Genomic DNA, 20455 nt, shown 5'->3' on the forward strand with positions numbered 1-20455 from the left:
GTCAAAGAGCAGTACACTTCCCTACAAGTAGACATTGGCACCCAAGGAGTGTGACTCAAAACCCTCTGGGTTAGAATTTGGGGAGAACATGGTGAAGGGGATATAACTGTAGGAGTCTATTACAGACCTCCTAACCAGGAGGAAGAGCCTGACCACAAATTCTCCAGAGAACTAGCAGAGACTGCTTGCTCTCGGTGCATGGTCATGGGTGACTTCAACCACACTGACATCTCATGGAAAGAGTATTCTGCCAAATATGATTGGTCGCAAAGCTTCCTCACTTGCACTGATGAGCTCTATCTGACTCAAGAAGTCTATGGGCTGACAAGGGGTAAGACACTGCTGGATCTGGTTCTGGCCAAAGGGGATGATCTAGTGAGTGACCTGAGGACTGAAGGGAAGCTTGGTGACAGTGATCATGAGTAGATCACTTTCCCTATCCATTGCAAAGCTGGCAAATTAGTCAGCAATGCAGAAATCCTTGACTTTAGGAAAAATGACTTTCACAAGCTCAGGAAGTTGGTTGTTGAGGCCCTGAGAGATCATGATCTGACAGGGAGAGGAGTCCATGATGAGTGGTTGCTCCTTAAGGACACGATCCTAAAAGCACAAGGGAAGTCCATTCCAGCCCATAGGAAAGGTAGTAGAAGGTCTGGGAGACCCCCTTTGGTTCAATAGAGAACTCCTGGACCTCCTTAATCTTAAAAGAGAAGCTTATAAGGGTTGGAAGATGGGAAATGCCTCTAAGGAGGATTATGTATTGCTAGCCTGCATCTGTAGGGAGCGAACCAGAAAAGCTAAGGCTGAAACTGAGCTCAAATTCGCCACGGGAATCAAGGACAATAAAAAATCCTTCTTCAGATATGTAGGAAGTTAAAAGAAAAATAAGGGCAACTGTAGCAGAGTATCTTTGGTGATTGCCACTTTAAGATTTGAGAGCAGGCAGCAGGGCAGCCTGCAGGTGTGGGCTAGCCTTAATCAGGGTCACATGATCCCGGGAGGGCCCTGGGATTGGAGGACGGAGCGGTGCAGCCTCCATTTTAACCCAGGCCCTCAGAGCTGGGGCAGCAGTTTGCTGCTAGAAGCTGAGGAGGCAATATCTGACTGAACTGCTGTTCAGAACATCTTGGAGGTAAGGACATAAGCTATGGGAATGGCTGGAGGCTCCTGGTCCTGGGTATGACTAAAAACTGTACCCTGCCAGGGAAGGGTGGCCTAGTGGGGCTGTTCATGATAGAACAATCCCCCCAAAATGCTAGGCCAGTTACCTCTCCAGTGAAAGGTGGATAGAGGTGCCTTAAAACCCCAGCCCCCATACCCTAGTGGGTTACCCCCAGGTAGGGACAGGCATGGGGACAGGCACAAACTGGAGAGAGGCACCTGAGCCCATAGGGTCAAAAACCCCAATGGCATGGGGCTAGGCACACCCAGTGAGAAGCACCTGAGCACATAGGGTGAAAGACCCCAGTGGCATGAGGCCAGGCACACCCCAGGAAGAGACACCTGAGCCCACAGGGTGAAAGACTCCAGTGTTAGGGGGACCAGGCATGCTTAGGAGAAGCACCTTAGGAGAAGACCCCGGTGGCCCCAGTGAGGGGGCAGAGAGAGAGCGGCTCCAGTGAGGAGGTACAAGTATGCAAAGGCCCGCATAGAGTAAGGGCACGACAGCGGCCCAAAGTGCTGTGCATGAGAGGGGCCAGCAGCTGGGTTCAGCCTGGAGTATGGTGTAAGGCCATGGGTCATGTACAGTAAGGTCTGTGAGAGAACAGCCTTAAGTGCTGCATACACCCTGGCTGAAGAGTGAGTAGTGAAGCCGAAAGTGCTGTGTAGAGTAGGGCTTGAGGGGGACCCGAAGTGCTGCGTGGAGTAAGGCAGGTTGAGAGTAGTCTGGGAAGTGGACAGTATGTGAGAGGCCCAGTGAGAGTGGGCAGAGTACAAGAAGTCCTGTGAGAGAGGGTGGTGTGAAAGAGGCCCAGTGGAGGCCAGAGTGCATGCATTGAATGTTAGAGGCCCTACAAGGGGCAGAATCTGGCCCGGCCTTAGGCCAGAGCTATTCATCAACTTAGGTTGTCATCCGTGAGGCATGGGACACAATAAGGGAAGGTCGGAGTCATGTGTAATGCCCTTGTCACCTGGGTGAGCAATGGGCAGCCTCCTGCCTTAGTGACATCTCTCATAATGATTACCATCAAAACGTGGCAGGTGAGGAAAGCAGATGGTTAACCCAAAGACAGGCAGGTGGGCCAACATTGTGATTTGGCCTTGAGATGGCTCCCTGTCACAGCAACATTGGACCCCTAATTAATCAAATGGGGCAGCTGACAATTGACACCCAGGAAAAAGCTAATCTCCTCAATGATTACTTTGCATCAGTTTTCCACCAGCCCAAGGGGATCACCTTGCCTGACAGGACACAGAATTACCAGGGTAAGGGCGACTATATGCCTACCATTGACCTGAGAGGCTGAACACCCACAAGTCAGCAGGCCTTGATGGAATGCACCCAAGAGTGCTAAAAGAGTTGGCTGACATCATAGCATGGGCAATGGCAAGGATATCTGAGAACCTGTGATGCTTGGGAGAGGTTCCTGAAGACTGGAAGAGGGCCAACATGGTGCCTATCTTCTAGAAGGGAAGGAAGGAAGACCCAGGGAACTTCAGGCCAATCAGTCTGACCTCAATCCCTGGAAAGATCTTGGAAAAAGTTATTAAAGAATCCATCAACAACAGGCTACGGAAGGCATCACTCTGAGAGAGTGTCAATGCGGCTTTGTTGTGGGTAGGTCATACCTGACCAGTTTCATTTCCTTCTATGACCAGGTGATTCGTCACCTGGACAGTGGAGGAGAGGCAGAGGTCATTTACCTGGATTTCAAAAAAGCCTTTGACCTGGTCTCCCATTATGTTCTCATGGCAAAATTGGGGAGCTGCAGCCTCTACAACTTTAGGTCCAATGTCTGGGGAACTGGCTCCATGGTCAGACCTAGAGAGTGACTGTCGATGGAACCGAGTCAACATGGCACATAGTGACCAGTGGCATCCCCCAGGGTTCAGTTCTCAGACCAGTAGTCTTTAATATATTCATAAACAATCTGGATTCAGGTGTCAGAAGAGGGCTGGCTAAGTTCGCAGATGACACCAAATTATGGGGAAGTGCAGTCACTCTAGAGGATAGGCTGGGAATTCAGGCTGACCTGGACAGACTTGCAAGGTGGGTAGATCAAAACCTGATGACATTCAAGATAGAGAAATGCAAGGTGCTGCACCTCGGAAAAGATCATACCTATAAGCTGGGCAGTGCTACACTCACTAGCAACACAACCAAAAGAGACTTGGGGGTCATGATTGACCACAAGATGAATATGAGCCACCAAGGTGATGCCGCAGCCAGCAAAGCAAATAAAACCCTGAGAGGCATGGGATTCTTCACCCTGGAGAAGCATAGGCTCAGGGGGGACTTGGTGGCAGCCTATAAGTACATCAGGATCTGGGAGAATGTCTGTTCACGAGGGCATCCCAAGGGAAGACAAGGTCAAACGGTCACAAACTGCTGAAGGACCGTTTTACACTGGACATGAGAGAACTTCTTTACCATCCAAGTTTCCACAGTCTGGAATAAACTCCCCCCAGAAGTGGTGCACGCACCTACTCAAACACATTCAAGAAGCATTTAGATTATTATCTTGCTGGGGTCATCTGACCCCAGCTGACTTCCTGCCCTTTGGGCAGGGGGCTAGACCCGATGATCTCGTGAGGTCCCTTCCAGCCCTAATGTCTACGAAATCCATTAAACTAGTTGTCCAGGACCAGTCTTCAGTATGGAAAGCTGGCATGAAAACAAAGGGGAATAAGGCAAATGCTCCACCAAAAATAAATGAATGCAAGGGAGCATGGAGAGAGATCCTTTAGAATGAGAGGACCACAGTGGAATAGCGGAATCATCCACTTATTATAACAGAAATGAAGAATTAGGAAAATTTAAATCAATGTAACACACAGTTAAAAGTGCTTTTTAGACATAAGCAACTAAACATAAAGCATCCATGTGGGAAATCCTTTAAACCACTTGGAAAATCTAAAATGTCCCCAAAATGTCATATCCAACTCTCACATAGTACATTTACGGAAATAACAAAGAAAGATTTGATTCTGATCTCCTACTAGTTATATGCTGATGAAACAGCTACTGGTATCAGTTAAATATTTCCTGACTCATACTACTAGTGTTAGTGGGGGTCAAACTCATGTTTGAGGTATCCTGATTTGTAATCTGATTACATACATGTTTTTGCAGGTGTTAACTGATGTTGTAAGCAGTTCTCTAGGATTTCCATCTGAGAATTATAAAGGGCTTTCCAAATACGAAATAAGCCTCATGAATAACCCCTGAGCTTGCTAAGTATCACTGCCCCATTTTAATGGAGGGGGAACCCAACACAATGAAGGCCAAACTTTTCAAAAGCTCCTACTGATTCTGGGAATCCAGCTTGAGAAGTCTTGGTCTTAGTTTCCATATGTCCCACATCTACAAATGAAGTCAGTAAGGTGTTTCAAAGGGATACCCAAAGTCAGTGGTTACTTTTGAAAATGTTAGCCTAAGTGTCTTGTCCTGACCACAAAGTTAGTTGGTCAGTGGTAAAACCAGAAAGAGAGCTCAGACACTCAGTCTCTCACCTTGTACTTCCATTTCCTTCTCGCATCTGTGTCACTCTGCTAAAACCTCCCACAAAGTCAATACAAATATTTTCATAAACAGAAGTCTATCATAATTGTTATTTTGTTTATAGTTCTTGAAAGAAAATGCATTTAGGGTAAGTCCAAGGAAATTCTTCTTGTCTTTGAAGAAAGTTATGAGTGGGAACATTTGTTGGAAAAAGAGTTTTTAAGTCCGGAAAAATCTTGAAATGGGAGATCTCCCCGTACACACTCCAGCTATTTAGACAAAATGTGTTCAGGATGGTTGGTCATTATGGAGTCTTAGCTGTGCAGTCTGTTTGGCAAAGCAGTTCCTGGATGCTAGGAGTAGTGAGGGGCTGTGGCAATCAATTTAAGAGTGGAGTTTACTGCAGAACAGAAGAAAAGGGGAAATCAAATTCTTTGTGGGGGGGTTGGCGGGGGGACAGTTTCAATTTTATTTTTGTGCTTGTGCCACTTTAAGCACAGGAATGCTGGAAACAGAGGTATCTGATATCTTTGCTGGCTAATTACAGTGCAAGCTCCCGTGTCCTGACAATGCCCTTGTCCCTGACCTGGAGGGGCCTCCCTGTCTCGGGGTCAGCTGTAATTTAGTTTTAGGTCAGACTTGGGATTCTCCTTCCTGACTAACTGCACTTTGTTTTCAAGAGGAAACCATTTTCCAGTAAGGAAGGGGCTGAGGCCATCAAGCTCATTTCACTGATGAGAAACAGGGCGCACACAGCCCCAGAGGTAAAGGTCAATGTGTTCATCAATATGAAGAAGGTTCAGCTGCATCTCAGAGGGGGCATCTGTTCTGCTCTCCAAGTTGCATGAGTTCAGAGTTAGGATTTTTTCCTTCCATCAGTTAAGCATGTTTGTTACAGACATGTCTATGGAAGCCCCATTGTGCTTCTTTTTCTCATGCCTCTAAAACACATTTGACCATTTCTGTCGTGCTAGTCACTGTACAGACAGAGTGCAGAGGTCAGTCTCCTGCCTGGAAGAGTTTTCAGTCTAGCAAATACAGGTACATGGATATTAGAAAGGGAGGGATGACCTAATCTAAAGCAAAAGTCTGAGATCTACGTGATATTCCTAACTCTGCCATTGATTAATTGAGTGACTTTGAGCAAGTATATCACCTTTCTGTGCATCACTTACTCTATCTGTAAAATGGCGTAATAGTTCTTTCCCACCTTGCAGGAGTTTGCACATGCTCAAAGATTCACTCCTACGAAATTTTCTAAAAGAGTAGGATGTAATTATTAAAGAAACAAAAGGAATAGCTGGTCAGAAATGTGACTTCCTATGAGCAACCTGCATTCACTCATAGGAAATGAAGGACTTTTTCAAATATAATCACCTTAATTGCCACCCTCCTCCATTTTTTTTTGTCCATGTCAACTGGCAGTGCATGGCTACAGGTAAGCTCACCTTGTCTCATCCTACCAGGAGTCTGGGGGCTTAGGTACCTCAAAACTCTACCGAATGATTGCTGCTTGCATTCTTGGGATTTTAGAGAGATATTATATTGTGACAATAATGTCATCATCAGTCACATAACATTACCTGAAATTAGGCTGCCACTTAAAGACTTGTCCTGTATATTCAGTTGTAGGCCCTGAAAATCTTGTTTTTCTCATGTCTAGAATTCCTACTTTTCAAATGCATGCAGATATATGATTGAAGTTGCCTTTCTTAAGCGTAAATGTTTTTGTATATCATATGAGACAGCAAGCTAAATTGTGCTCATTCAGATAGAGACCAGCTTGAAAGTATGGATTAAGTGCTGGAAGTATTCTGGCAGTGAGGGAGCGATCAGTATCCACTTTCCCTTTTCCCTTTTCAAATGAATAAAACAGATGGGAACAGAACCAAATATTCTACTCGGTAACATCTCTACCAAGGAGAACAGCTTGAGCTGTATGTGGGTAACAGCTGGCCTTAGCAATGCCACGTGGGAGACCACAGTTACCCATATGAATAAAGGAGTCCTCCCTCCTAATGCACACTCAAATAGTGATGTTTGCTAAAACACCCTTCGCTACAAGAGGCTGGCTAGAAAACTGCACCCTATCGTGCCAGTCTCAGATTAGCCCTCATTTGCCTCTGTGATAACTTAAATACATTATATCTAGGAATGAGAACACCAAGTCTGAAGAATTTCCACTTAGTTCAGGATATAGAAGCCAATTTACTATTCAGCACAGGTCCCTGACAGCTCATCACCCCAATTTTGAGTTCTCAACATTGACTCCTCAGTGACTAACAAGATATTTTCAAAGATTTGGTCCCAAACTTTAAACCTCTTCATAAGACTGGCCCAAGTTATCAGAGACTGCTCTTTTTAAACCCTGTCCCCCCACCCCCAAAAGCTACTTTCTTCAGGAACTGTGGAAGCATTGAGTGAGCATAAGATGAGATTCAGGAACATGGGAGATGGAGCTTCCTTGGCAGCTAGCCCATAGTATGGAATCCACTCCCATATGAAAAAGGGTGAGCATGAACATTTCTGCCTTCTGAATGAAATGTAAAAGTTACATCTTCAGTTGAGATTTCCCATAAGGCAAAAACTAAAATAGCCTTACTAACTGGAGGTAGAGGCAGAGAAAGGAAGATTTTTATTAGCTTGTAGAATGTTGTAAAGTGCTCAGATAGCATTAGCAAAGGACAAACAGAGAGAGGTTTGAAGATGGTAATGTTTCATCTGGATGGAGGAACACTTGATTAAAGACTGATGAGGACACTGACTTTCTACATATAAAAGATTTGTGGTTGCAAAATTTTGCAAAGAGGTTTTAAAATCTGTGACTTAAGATAAATTAATCTTATAACATTAACATATTATTTCTTAGAGCCCCTGTTTTCTTTCTACAAGGGTGGTATAAGGGAAGTTTTCCTTCCATTTTCTGGTAGTGTCATTTACATGTGGAGGAGACTAAAGTGACAGCAGTTTAAATTCCATTAAGCTTTATCAACACTGGGACATCTTCCTTGCTTTGACTGTAGCTGTAATAATGGAGTTACTCATGTTGACAGTTTTCCTTGCCTTTTTCATCAGTAGAGTTTACCCAGGTTTCAAGCAGGGCCAAACTTCACCAGGGCAAAGCATGGGTTTCCCTGTCTACAGTTACTCAGATGGGTTAAATGAGAGCTAATTCCCAAAGACTGCAAATAGACATCACCTTTGTGAAACCATAAACATTCTTATGGTGGCACAAAACCTGAGTGAACAACACCTTAGTGCTTTGTCATGCCACAAATGTCCAAATTTGTGAGTGTGATGATTCCTAGTTATAGTTTATGCTGCCTTTTTGTGGCTACCATCTGTTTGCTTATGGCAGGACAATGTGGGCAGGATTGCCCACACTCTCCAGCCACCCCAGCCAGGTGTTCCTGAGGTTTCAGAGGCCTGTTACACTTCTGCACTTGCAGAAGTGTGCCCTAGAAATCCCCGTTCAGGGCATTCCCACAATGTGTTTATCATGCTACTGCATCTGGCTTTGGGTGCAACACCCACGGCCACTATCCCACAGAACTGGGGCCCCTGAAGCCTTGGGAATGCCAGGGGCCTGGCCCTGTAGGACAAAGGCCCAAGCTATGTCTGTAGACATCAATGAAGCAGATCAGCTGTGCCAGGACATATTCCAACACAACTAGTTCCTCTCCAAACTTGATTCTGTTTATACCCTAAGACAGACAAGTCCTTTCTGTCCTTCTGAATGCAGGAGCTGAGATTGGGTCTGCTGCATGGTAACTCATAGCACTAGGTCTCCACCCCAGCTCAACAAAACTCTTTTTGCAGGTAGGTACTGCATTTAACATAATCCCAAGGATTATGCACATGAGGGTGTTCTTATGTCCTCTGTTCCTCAAATCCTTGCCACAAGATCAAGTCTACAGACTGAAAGGTGGAATGTGAAGCTCCTGGCTGGGCTACATTTGGGCAGGCAGGCTGTCTGGGAACTCAGTGAGGAATAAGGAAGGAGGGGATGCTGGAGTGGAAGTGATTTGAATTAGAACAAACTGGCTGCTGAATAGAAGCTTTTATTCCAGCATGGAGAAGGCTTTGTTAGTCAAGCACATGTGATGCACAAAAGCCTCCACTTGAATTCATTGAGTTTTAATTGGTTCTCAGGTGGGGGAGGAGAAGGGTGTTAGGAATTAGAGATTCCTTAAAGAGACAATATCATTAAAACTTTCCCCTCACTACCACCACTTGGGAGTCTAGCTTCATTCAATTGTCTTATGTTAGGGGATCAGAAAAATTGAGAGAGAGGAGGGGGAATTGGTAATAGAGAAAGAAGGAAGATCAGAGAGTTAGGAGGGTGAGGGGCAGGAAAGGGATTGAATAAAAGAGAGAAGGGAGGTCACACACAGAAAGGGAGCCAGGGGAATGTGAAAGGGGTTGGGGAAAGAGAATGATGCTATTTGGGGCAGGGCTTCCTTTCCTTGCCCTGTGACTTAAAAGGATACCATCAGTTACATTCCTTCTTTAACTGAAGACCTTTAACACTTCCTTTACTTCGGGACCCTCTTCCTAGTCTCTTCAATGAACCTGTGCTACAAGGAGAATTAAGGAATACCACAGCAGGTGAGAAAGAAACTGCTGGGACAAGAGTGGAAAGGTGGAAATGCCAGAAAAGAAGACTGGAAATGAAGAAGAGAACATGGCCCAGAATTCCTGTTTGGAGCAGCCTAGTAAGAGCCAGTATTTGTCAGGCATTGTGTGAAGTGTGACATGGGGTTTCAGGCAGATTTCAGAATTTGCAAAGTACACTGTAGATAAAAAGTTTCTGTCATCTGGGAAGGGAACTGGGAATCTGTCAGTGGAAGAAGAAAAGTTAGATCAAGTACTGTATGGAGAGAAAGAAGGTGGGCAGGGACTAGCTGAGCTCCAAGTATAACTTTCCATGTGGAGGAACAGAATGTGGACTTGCCAGTAAAGGAGATTATTGGTGGATGTTGAATAGGCTTTTGACTGTGAATACCCATGGGGCCCTGGCTGGCCACACACCTAACAAGTGCACAAGGACAGCTTTGATCCTAACATGACCATCATTTTGGAGAAAGGAATGAGGGTTATTTAAGATACTAAATCTGGAATTTAGGGATATATGTAAATGAAAGATATTCCTATTGTAGTTCAGCAACAAACTTACTCTTGTGTTTCTTCTACAGAGCAACTGTCAGATAATGGCTGCTGAGCTCATGTTTTAAGGTCAATTACTTATTCTTTGTAAAGCCAGGCAGGACACATACACAATATATTTTCCAAAATAAGCATACTTAATATGACTTGGTAATAACATGAGAGAAAACTATCTCAAAGTTTAGATTTATCCAAGTGATTAATCTGACCAAAACATGGGCACTACACTTAATAACTACACAGAAACAAACGGAAAGTCTCTTGACTTTTGTCAAATGACATCTGGGCTGTGGGATGCTGGAAATGAAATTTTCATTGCAGCTCATTGATTGAAAGAGAATGTCACAGCTGACTCAGTTACTGTAGTGCAAACAACTTAACACAAGATCATCTAGTGAGATGGCTGAGGAATGGGAAAATTCTTACATACAGGTGCACTATTCACATATTCCAGGCCAGAAATTCTTGAATTTTCATCTAATTCAGGGGTGCTCAACCTCCAGCCCACAGGCCAAATGCAACCCATGGAGCCATGGAATCCAGTCCATGGGGCTTCCCATAGGTCAGGAAATTTGGTGAGAGGGGAGCAGTGGCAAATAATACTGCCACCCTTCCCCACTGCCAAATTCCCAAGCCCCCTGTGGCTAGACCGTAGCTGAGCCATGCCCCCTTCTCCTATGCAGCTGGATTGGGACCAAGCCACTCCCTGACCCTCCCCCTCCCATTCCCCCTGGCCAAATCAGGCCAAGCATAGCCACCCTAAGATGGAATCAGGCTCTCTGGCCAGATCCAGCTTATGACTAGACTGAGTGCTGTCCATCTCACCCAAGTAGAAAGAAGGTTGGGCACCACTGATCTAATTCATCCACTGAAAAAGTGATAGGTTTAAAAAAAAGTTTACCCTATGTGATACTTAAATCCCATTATAAAAAGCTACTTAACTACCTAACAGTATGTCTACACTGCATACTGAAGCAAAGTATAGAGTTACCAGAAGTGAACTGGTTTGAATACTAAAAGCAGTCCAGCTGAAGTCTCATGGAGCTGTGCCCAGAGTCATTTTTCCTGCAGTGTGCAATGTAGATATATCCTAAGTTTCACTGCCTTTTAATCTGATGCTTTGGTCCTACTAAAAGATGAACCTGTCTCTGCTAAGTGAGACCATGTGTTTAACACTGTATACAATAGTGTCTTGTCAGTGATTACAGAAATAAACATTTAGCCCCTGTACCATAGTTATAAGCTAGTATCATTCTAGGCTTGACCCTGGCCCTCTACCAGCTGCTCTTTACTTCTGCTCAGATACTGCATAACAGCCAGAAATCTGCCCTAACAGAGTGGCAGGGGATTCCTCTGACATGAGGGAAATCTCAGAAGTGTACAGCTGGACTAGCAAAAGTTGGATTTCTAACAGTGATGTCTTGCATGTTATTCAGTTGTTTTGTAACCTTCTAGAATGGTTTATTTAATGTTTTGCCATGTGACTCTCTGGTGGCTCATTTCAAACCGTAACTGGCTTGATAGACATGGACCTTCATCAGGAACACAGCTACCTAGAAGTTTATCCAAGAAGTTCAGCCTGTCATCCACAGTTCTAATCATGGTAACTGGTTCCCCTGTGAATATCCACGTTCACTTGGCAGAGAAATCAGACTGCGTTTGCTATGATACATTGCATCCAAGACTAGAAATACTGCAGCTCCTCCATCCTTAGTGATCATCTTTCCAATAATTAATAAAGAGGTTGTAACAGGCTGTAAATAACAATTATTTCTTCTTCCTGCTTATTCTTTATATTCTACCTAGTCCTACTGCAGAACACATTTGCTGTCTCAGACCACCTCCTCCATTTGCTAGTACTAGTCTACTGTGCAGTCATTCCCTCATCTATCAAACATGTTCAGAGTATATTTTCTTTTTACAGTACTGCCATATCAATCTTTATACCAACATGCTGTCTGTGAATGATCCTCCATGCTACATTTGTTAACATTCCATGGGAGGTGGACCCTGGCTGCCGCTTATGCCTTGGAAAACCTTCCCCATTTTACTTGAAACTCTTCCTGTTGTCTCACAGCCTTCAGTGTTGGGGGATCGTCTTACAATTGTTCCCATAGTAAGTGCCATTTCCATAGCCTTTTGGTATGTGGGATCAGGCTCTGACAGCAGGCACTTCTGAAATGCTTTGCTATATAAGACCACAGACCTGCCTGTCATCAAGATTGTCATTGATCACAGCATCAGTCAATGTTCATCAGGCCTTTTCAAGACTGTCAGAAGTAGAGAAACTGTTGCCTCCATCTTCTTGGTGTTTTACAAAGCAGGAACCTTTCAGCCATCATTAGTGGCTTTGGGGCAAATTTGGAACATATCTGTGCATTTAGTTTTCTTAGTTGCAACAGAGTGCATAATAGGGTAAAAGTTGCAGTTTCTATCACATTACAGAGCTAATATAAACCCAGTACTTACATATGACATTTGTGGCTCCAAAACATCAGGATCATAGCATCTGATGAAGTGAGCTCAGATTCACAAAAGCTTATTCTATATATCTCTGATAGCCCATAAGGTGCAAATCTACCCTACCTTCTCCAAAATATATAGCATATTCTGGAGCCCCACAGTTTGATCAAAATGTCTCAGACATCATACTGTAGCTCCTATTTTAGTAATTAAAATGTGTAAATGAGCCAGTACCATCAGTGTTGCTCCAGCATCACTTACCCACATTCAGCAATTCCTGTTATCTCTGCATCTGCTCATTTGCACCCAGTAAGGGTTTAACTTTTCCCTCCAGAGAACTATTCTCTTGATCCATACTACAGGAGATTTTGGGGAACACACAGTCCAACAAGTCAAACTGGTTTCATGTACCAGATCCTCCTGTTCTTCAGAGATCACCTTCTCCTTGGCATTGCTAACAAACAGATGTTCACATAAGTTACCACAGACAAAATTTAGCCCTAACAATATAACACTGCTGAAGTCCGTGAATTATACCAGAGGTGACCTTGGCCAAACTACTGGTCAGCAACAAACTCTTACTTTATATTGTCTTCTATGCCAAGACAGAGTTATGGCTGTTACCACAGTTTTGAAGTTATAAGACACAAAGCCAACTATTACACAATATTTCTGCTGAGCCACTCAGACACCAACATAAAGTAGGCTTCAACCAACCTTTCTGGAAATAATTTTACTTCTGCTACAGTGAACAAGTCCCTGCAAGGTATTTTGGAGTGCACATTCATTGCTCATTTGATGGCTACAACAGCAACTTGCCAGCAGCCAAAGGGCTTTATGTAATTTGCAGAAAATTAGACAGTTTACAGCTTCCTGTGCCTTTTAATATAGAGTTGCAGCCCACGGAAACTACAGGTTCTGGCAATGATCATGCTGTCATAATCCACATGGATGCTGGGGCATTAGTCTCTGCATGATGTGATACCTGGGAACTGAGTTGCACTTGGCCCACAGGCCATGCTTGAGCCAATGATGAGCTACATAGTCCTGCCTAGATGAGGACAGACTTAGCAGTACTAGAATAAGACCTTGCATCCTAAGCAGACAGAATGAGGCTAGGATGACTAATGATAGAAACCAGTGCTGCAGAGGCTTTCCAGCCCAATGCCCTCATTTATGGGTTTCTATGTGAGACAGTGATACTCTCATCTACACATCTTTTGGTATATTTCTTCCCTAAACTTGCTCTGGTTCAGGACCTAAGGGCTTGTCACTGGACTTTGCCTTGAAAGATCTATACAGATACATTTCAGTGTTGACAAACAATATCCAAGTTACTACTGAACTTCAGAGAAATGCTCTACCAGTGTACCTAGGTACACATTATTTGTTTGAATGATGTCACTGTTCATAGTTTACCCTTTATTCTCATGTGTTTTGACAGGTAAGAAGGAAACGTGCAATGTCTCTTTAAGAAGGTCACTTCCACTGTCCTATTGGTGTAATTAGCCTGCTAAAGAAAGAGCAGAGGCTGGAAATTGGATTGAATGAGCCGGGCTTTAGCCCCTGGATGAAGCCAGAGCTGCAAGGATTGTTATGCTAATCACCTGAGATCAGCAGTTCCAATGCCCTTCAAACTCCTAGGCAGTTACAGGCTGAGGATACAACAATAAAGCAAAACAAAATAAAACTTTCCTACTTATGTCTAGGCCCTTCCCACTTGAAGATTTCAAACTACCTAAGAAGCATTTAGCTGTAAAACATCCCTAATGTCAGGTGAGCTCTTAGCCCCATTCCACAGATAGAGAAGTAGGAGCAGTAAGAAGTTACCCAAGGTCACACAGGAACAGGAAAGCTCTTTCCCAGCCTCCGGCTCTAAACCCCTAGACCGCGCATTTATATAGCTCCTTTAATCCAAAGTATCAGGCAACAGTTAACAAAAGGGAAAAGAATAGCAGGAGGTTATCTAGAGCTAATGGACCCAGGATGATTTACATCAGTGGGGATCTGGCCCCATTAGATATTACATGGTGAATCAGGAAGTATTTCTGAAAGAACTGTTTGTTAGCTGTGATCTTGTTTATGACAAAGAGTGTTAAATGCAATAGGCCAGATTTTTCTCTGAGCAGCATGAGTTGGCACAAACCTAGCTAACTTTCATCTACCCAGCACAGGTAACACCAGCAGTGAACAAGTAGGAGTATAGGTTTCAGTACAGGCTGTACACATCTGCAGGGGACCCTGGCTGTGTACCTGGGTAGCTAGCTTGTAATAAAGTCCAAGCCATCATGTCTTCACTGCTACTGTTCCCTAAGCTGTTATCTTAAACCTAGTGGGGGATATGCTTACATGTGCTGCAATCAGCCCACCAATGGCCATAAAGGCATACCTTAAAATGTGCAGCATGTCTGTGATCTCTTACCTGTTGTGGTTAGTTATCCTGCTCCTGTCACCATTTTCAGAGGCAGCCTGAGACACTCAGGGCCAAAATCATCAGTAGCGTAAGTGAATGCAGTAATAGCAGCTGACACCCATGATGGATTTGACTTGGGGCATACTGTTTTGCTGAACTGGTACATTTATAGCACTAGTGAGAAAGGGCGGGCTCTAAAATCCTCCCACTTACAACCTGACTTTCTGCTTTCTCCCTTACTCCGTTCACATTGATTCCTCATTCTGGGAAAACCAAAGCTGGAATTTACCCCACTATTCTTTTCTTCTGTCCCCACAAGCACGCCAGTCTGGAAGTGTGCTCCTTCCTTTCCTGTATCCTCTGAAAACTGGGCTGAGAGTTCACCCCTCCATCCTTTACCACGCCACCCTTTTAACCCAGAAAGCCAGGCCAGAAATTGTTATCTTCTTTACTATCCTTCTCTTCTAAGGGAGAAATTGCTCTCTTTCACCCTGATTCTCCAGCTGGATCTCTGCATTAACTCTCTTGTTCTTTCACACATTTTTTCAGTGTCCCTCCACTGCCTGAAAAAGAGGGGGGTATGGGTGGGAGGGCACAGTCTGGCCCTGTATCCAGAGCACCGGATGGCATGGTTTTGGAGAGGCCTGGCTTAGTGAAGTTATTCAAGCCAACCGCAGCCTGGCAACCAGGCAGTGACAATGGGAGTACAGGAGGCGGAATGTTTCCACATGCCTGATCAATGGGAGCGAGTGAGACAGCAAAGCAAACAGAAGCTGGGAAAGAGACACAAAGAGAAAGCAGCCTTTTCTCTGCTCAGTTCCTTTCATTTATCACAGCTCTTTGTGAAGCTGATGACAACGGAGGCCCTCAGGAGGCTAGTTTTAGGGAGTTTGATTTTTCTAATTAAATAAAATGCTGTGTCTTTTTTCTTCATTTGTCACCTTCCAACTCACCAAAAATGTAAAAGCAGCTCCATCTGTGCTCAGGCCCGGGCTCTAGGCACTGCCTCTGAGCCCCAAATTGTTCTCCCTTCCTGGAAGACAGAAAGAAGCAGCTTTTCCCTGAGGGCAAGCAACTCCCTCCACAAACACAGCAAAGACACTCAACTTCCAAACTAAACATGGCAACCAAGCTCAAGAGCAGCTCCCTGCCACAACAGAGCCACAATCCAGGGGTAGCTGAACAGGAATATACACTGGGCTCCAGCCCAGTTTCTTACAAGAATACGAAACCCACAGTAAAGAGCAACTGCTTATAAAGTAGCAACAGGGGCAACTGGGAACACACAATATGGGTAACTGGGAACACACTTAAACTGGAACTGGACATCCTGGAGCAGGTTACGGAACAATTTGTTATCTTGGAGAACTGGATGGTTTTTACTCAGGAGCATAAAGTTCCATTACTGGATCCAGACAGGGTTTCCCTGGGACCAGGCTGCTGTTCATGAACAGAGACTCCTGTGTACTCCTCCTGCAGTCTGGGTAAGCTGCTCCCATAGAGGCATGGGGAGGGGCGACCAGGGCCAGTGTGGTGGCGGGAGTAGTGACACAGGTTCTTTCTGCAAGGCTACAGCTACTGGTTTAGACTACAAAATCATAAAGAGCAGGTTCCAGCAGTGCTGTGTAACCAGTGACAGGATTATTACTATGCAAGGGCTGACAGCAACAGGTTATGTGTGCAGAAGAGTTTTCAAAAATATCCATCTGCACCCCCCTCCTTCCCCCCAAAGGCAGCTGAAGGAGTAGAGGATTTTTGGTTTGGGGTTTTTTTGTGGAGAGGGAGGGAATAGAGGGGAAAATGTTCTTAGTGTAGATATGACCATAGAAAAGGGACCAGAAAAGGTCTGTTTTCAAGTAAGTCATCTCAAAAAAAGAAAGAGCAGGCTGATTTATGCAGCACTGAACAATATGAAAACAAGTTATGGCTGCTTGGGATCAGGAGAAGGGACCCCTCGCTCTTTCCAGTTTTTGACAACATGCAGGCATCCGCCTTAGCAGCAGCTTCAACTCCAGATGGCTACTGTTGCAAAGACCCAGACTCCAGCCATCTTGACATCATGTGTCCAGGAAGAGGATTAGTAACCTCACCTGCACCCTGAATAACAGGGAATATTTAATTATAAACAGGGCAAGGTTTGGAGACTCAGTAGTCTTTGAGTTACAATTACACTCAAGACTTTGTGACCTAAATACTGAGAAAGGAAAGATCTGGTAACAATGTGTGGTAGTATAAAAGCCCAGTGAAAGAGACTGAAACTTGATTTTAATCACTGATCTAACAATGAGGAAGAATATTTCTGGGCATGATTTTTAAAAACTGTGTTCTTAAACTAGCCTCTAAAACTTCATTTCCACACCTAGGAAGTGACTGGACTTTCAGAAGTGCAGATTTACTTACTGTCATAAGCAAAAACCAGTGAACTGGGAAGGTCTATGGTTTAGATCACAGAATCTAAACTCTACTCCCAGCTCTGCCAGTGAATCACTGTGGTTGTGTCTACACAAGACACTGACTGGCCAGTAGCTTGATACTACCACACAGTAGCATTGCGTGGCAAAAACCATGCCAAGACACTACTGTGCAGAAATATTAGGCTACCGTGCAGTAGCATCACTTAAAAGGCATTAACTGGCACTACTGCATAGTAACTCCAGTTAGTGCACATTTATTTAGTATTTGCTTATACAAGCACTAAATAAATGCATAGTAACCACTGTGCAGTAGCCTCTTGTGTAGATGCATCCTGTGTGACTTGAGACAAGTCTCTTAACTCCTGAGTACTTGTATTTCCCAGTGTGTACAATGGGGATACACTGAACCACTTTGTAAATCACTTCAGGATCTTTGGATAGTTCTAATTGTTAAATTAATTGCTACATTTGGTACTTACTTGGTATTCCCAAACCTGGTACTCCAAAGACCTCCAAGTGCTTCATCACATTAAGTGATTAAACCTCATCCCTATGTGACAGGTAGATATTATTGATGATAACTTTTACTGGACCAATTGTATAGTTAGGAGGGATACAGTCAAACTTTTGGGCATGAAGTACCTTTCCTCAGATCTCATAGGTATTGTCATCATTTTACAAAGTTAAAAATGGAAACATTCAGCAGCTCAGTGACTGGGAAATTTAAATCAATGTGAGGCAGGGGGAGGGGGAAGAAGAAACCTAACTAGAAGGAGGAATGGTTTTTCTTGTAGGCAGCTGGAAGCTGGTGTTTGAACAATGATGATCTAAAAGGCTTGCAGAGATTAAAAAAAAAAAAAAGATTCAGGGACTATCCCACAGCCTACTTGGAAGTTTAATTCTTAAGATAAAGTGAAGTCTGGTTTTGAGAGATATTCAGTACCAAGATCATTGTGAGAGTCTGAGAGGCACGGTCCAAACCCAGAGTAATCACCAACCGTTTGTCCTGCAGCACAGAGTGAAGTCTAGGAAGCACCCCCATTCACAAGTCCCATTCCTTCTCTAAGATTCTGACTGGTAGGGAATCTGGTAGCGACCTGGCACCCTCAAGCATCTTCACAGGGTTCTTTAGATCTGACAGCACCTTTTGTTTCAACACTTTTATTGACCCCAAGCCAGGCCAAGGTTCCCTCTAAACTGTGAGCATGCACAGCCACACACAGCAAAAAAATCATGCCGTGCAGTAACTTTTTAATGCTGTTCACCCACCCCAACCTGGCCACAGGCTGCTGAGCCAGGTCATGGGGCAATCGGAGCCCAGCAGCCCCTCCAGATGCATAGCGCAGGCAGCTAAGTGAGAGCATGTGGCCCGACCCCCAATCTTTGCGTGGGGCAAGGGTGGGCGGGATCTGCGCTCTGCCTGCTCCCTGCCTCTGTGCCTCACTGCAGCCTTTGAAAGCAATGCCATGTGCCTCGCTGTCTGGTTCACCCAGCGGCAGGATGGACATGGCGCCGCGCCCCTTTCAAAGGCTGCAGCGAGGCATGGAGGCGGGGAGCAGGCAAAGCACACGGACTGAAGCAGCGCACTCACAGACCAAAGTGGGATGCTCACGGATCACTACTTTAGAGGGAACATTGGGCCAGGTTCCATAAATTAAAGAACTACACCAGCATTTCCACCACGTTTTCAGACATTTGCAGGCTCAGCAGAAGCTTATTGCCATCTGCTCTCCCATCCGAGGCACAGCAGAAAATTTCTTTGGGTACCAGAATCCAGACCCAAGGCCCATGAAGTTACCCTCTGGTACATGGGTAATAGCTGAGTTCTCTGAACCCAGAGTTCCACATATTGTAAACTTTATTTTTTCTGACCTGACCTATACACCAAACAGCTGAGCCCAGTCCTTTCCTTTGAGATTTCAGGTATTTCCCTCTTGGCCTGCTTCATATCCAAGAGAATCCTGTGTTGCATCTTATATGGAATTTGATTTCCATCTGCCAGCCTGCCTTCTTGGATAGGGCAACCCTGGGGTCAAAAGTCAGAAAAACAGATGATGACTCACTATCTCACCTTCATTTATAAAAGGAAAATAATGCTTCCCTACTTAGCAGGGTGCTGGGAAGTTGTCTACATTCAAACTTGTGAGATGCGCAGCTACTATGGCAATGAGTGCCACAGACAAGCCTCCTCCTCCTTCTAAAACCCCCTAGGTGGTCTTTCCTCCTCACAGCTCTCAACTACTAAATATTCATTAAACAACCTCAGGAAAACATCTTTATTTCTGCATTACAGATGATCGTTGCTAGCTCAAAACATTTTTTTTCTACTGTCCTTAGTGTATTCATCAGACCCTATTGTGGCACCTCAATGAGGACCAGAAATTTTACCATTTGTTTTCATAGTTGGTAGGGTTGGAAGGGACCTGAGCAGATCATCAAGTCCGACCCCCTGCCATGGCAGGAAAGAGTACTGGGGTCAAACGACCCCAGCAAGGTGTTCATCCAGCCTCCTCTTAAAGACCCCCAGGGTAGGAGCCAGCACCACTTCGCTTGGAAGTTGGTTCCAGGTTCTAGCCGCCCTGACTGTGAAGTAGCGCCTCCTGATGTCTAATTTGAATCTACCTTCTGCCAGCTTGTGACCGTTATTTCTAGTCACTCCTGGTAGTGCTCGGGGGAACAGGGACTCCCCCAATGCCTGCTGGTCCCTTCTGACTAGTTTGTAACAGGCCACTAGATCCCCCCCTCAGCCTTCTCTTGGGGAGGCTGAACAGGTTCAGGTCCCTCAGTCTCTCCTTGTAGGACCTGTCCTGCTGCCCCCTGAACATGTGGGTGGCCTTCCTCTGAACCCTCTCAATGCTGTCCACATCCCTCCTGAAGTGCGGCGCCCAGAACTGGATGCAGTACTCCAACTGCAGCCTGACCAGAGCCGCACAGAGGGGGAGGATCACCTCCTTGGACCTGCTCGAGATGCATCTGTGGATGCACAACAAGGTGTGGTTGGCCTTACTGACTGCGTCCCCACACTGTTGGCCCATGTTTGTTTTGGCATCAATAATGACTCCAAGATCCTTTTCTGCCTCTGCACTAACAAGAAGGGAGTTCCCCAGCCTGTAGGTATGCTGCTGGTTCTTCCTCCCCAGGTGCAGCACCTTGCACTTGTCAGTGTTGAAACCCATCCTGTTCTCATCTGCCCACCCCTGTAACCTGTCTAGGTCCAATTGCAGCCTATTCCTCCCTTCTAGCGTGCCCACATCCCCCCACATCTTAGTGTCATCAGCAAATTTGAATAGGGTGCTTTTTACCCCCTCGTCCAAGTCACTGATGAAGACGTTGAAC

Source organism: Alligator sinensis, unplaced genomic scaffold (assembly GCF_000455745.1).
Source record: "Alligator sinensis unplaced genomic scaffold, ASM45574v1 scaffold505_1, whole genome shotgun sequence".
Taxonomy (NCBI): domain Eukaryota; kingdom Metazoa; phylum Chordata; order Crocodylia; family Alligatoridae; genus Alligator; species Alligator sinensis.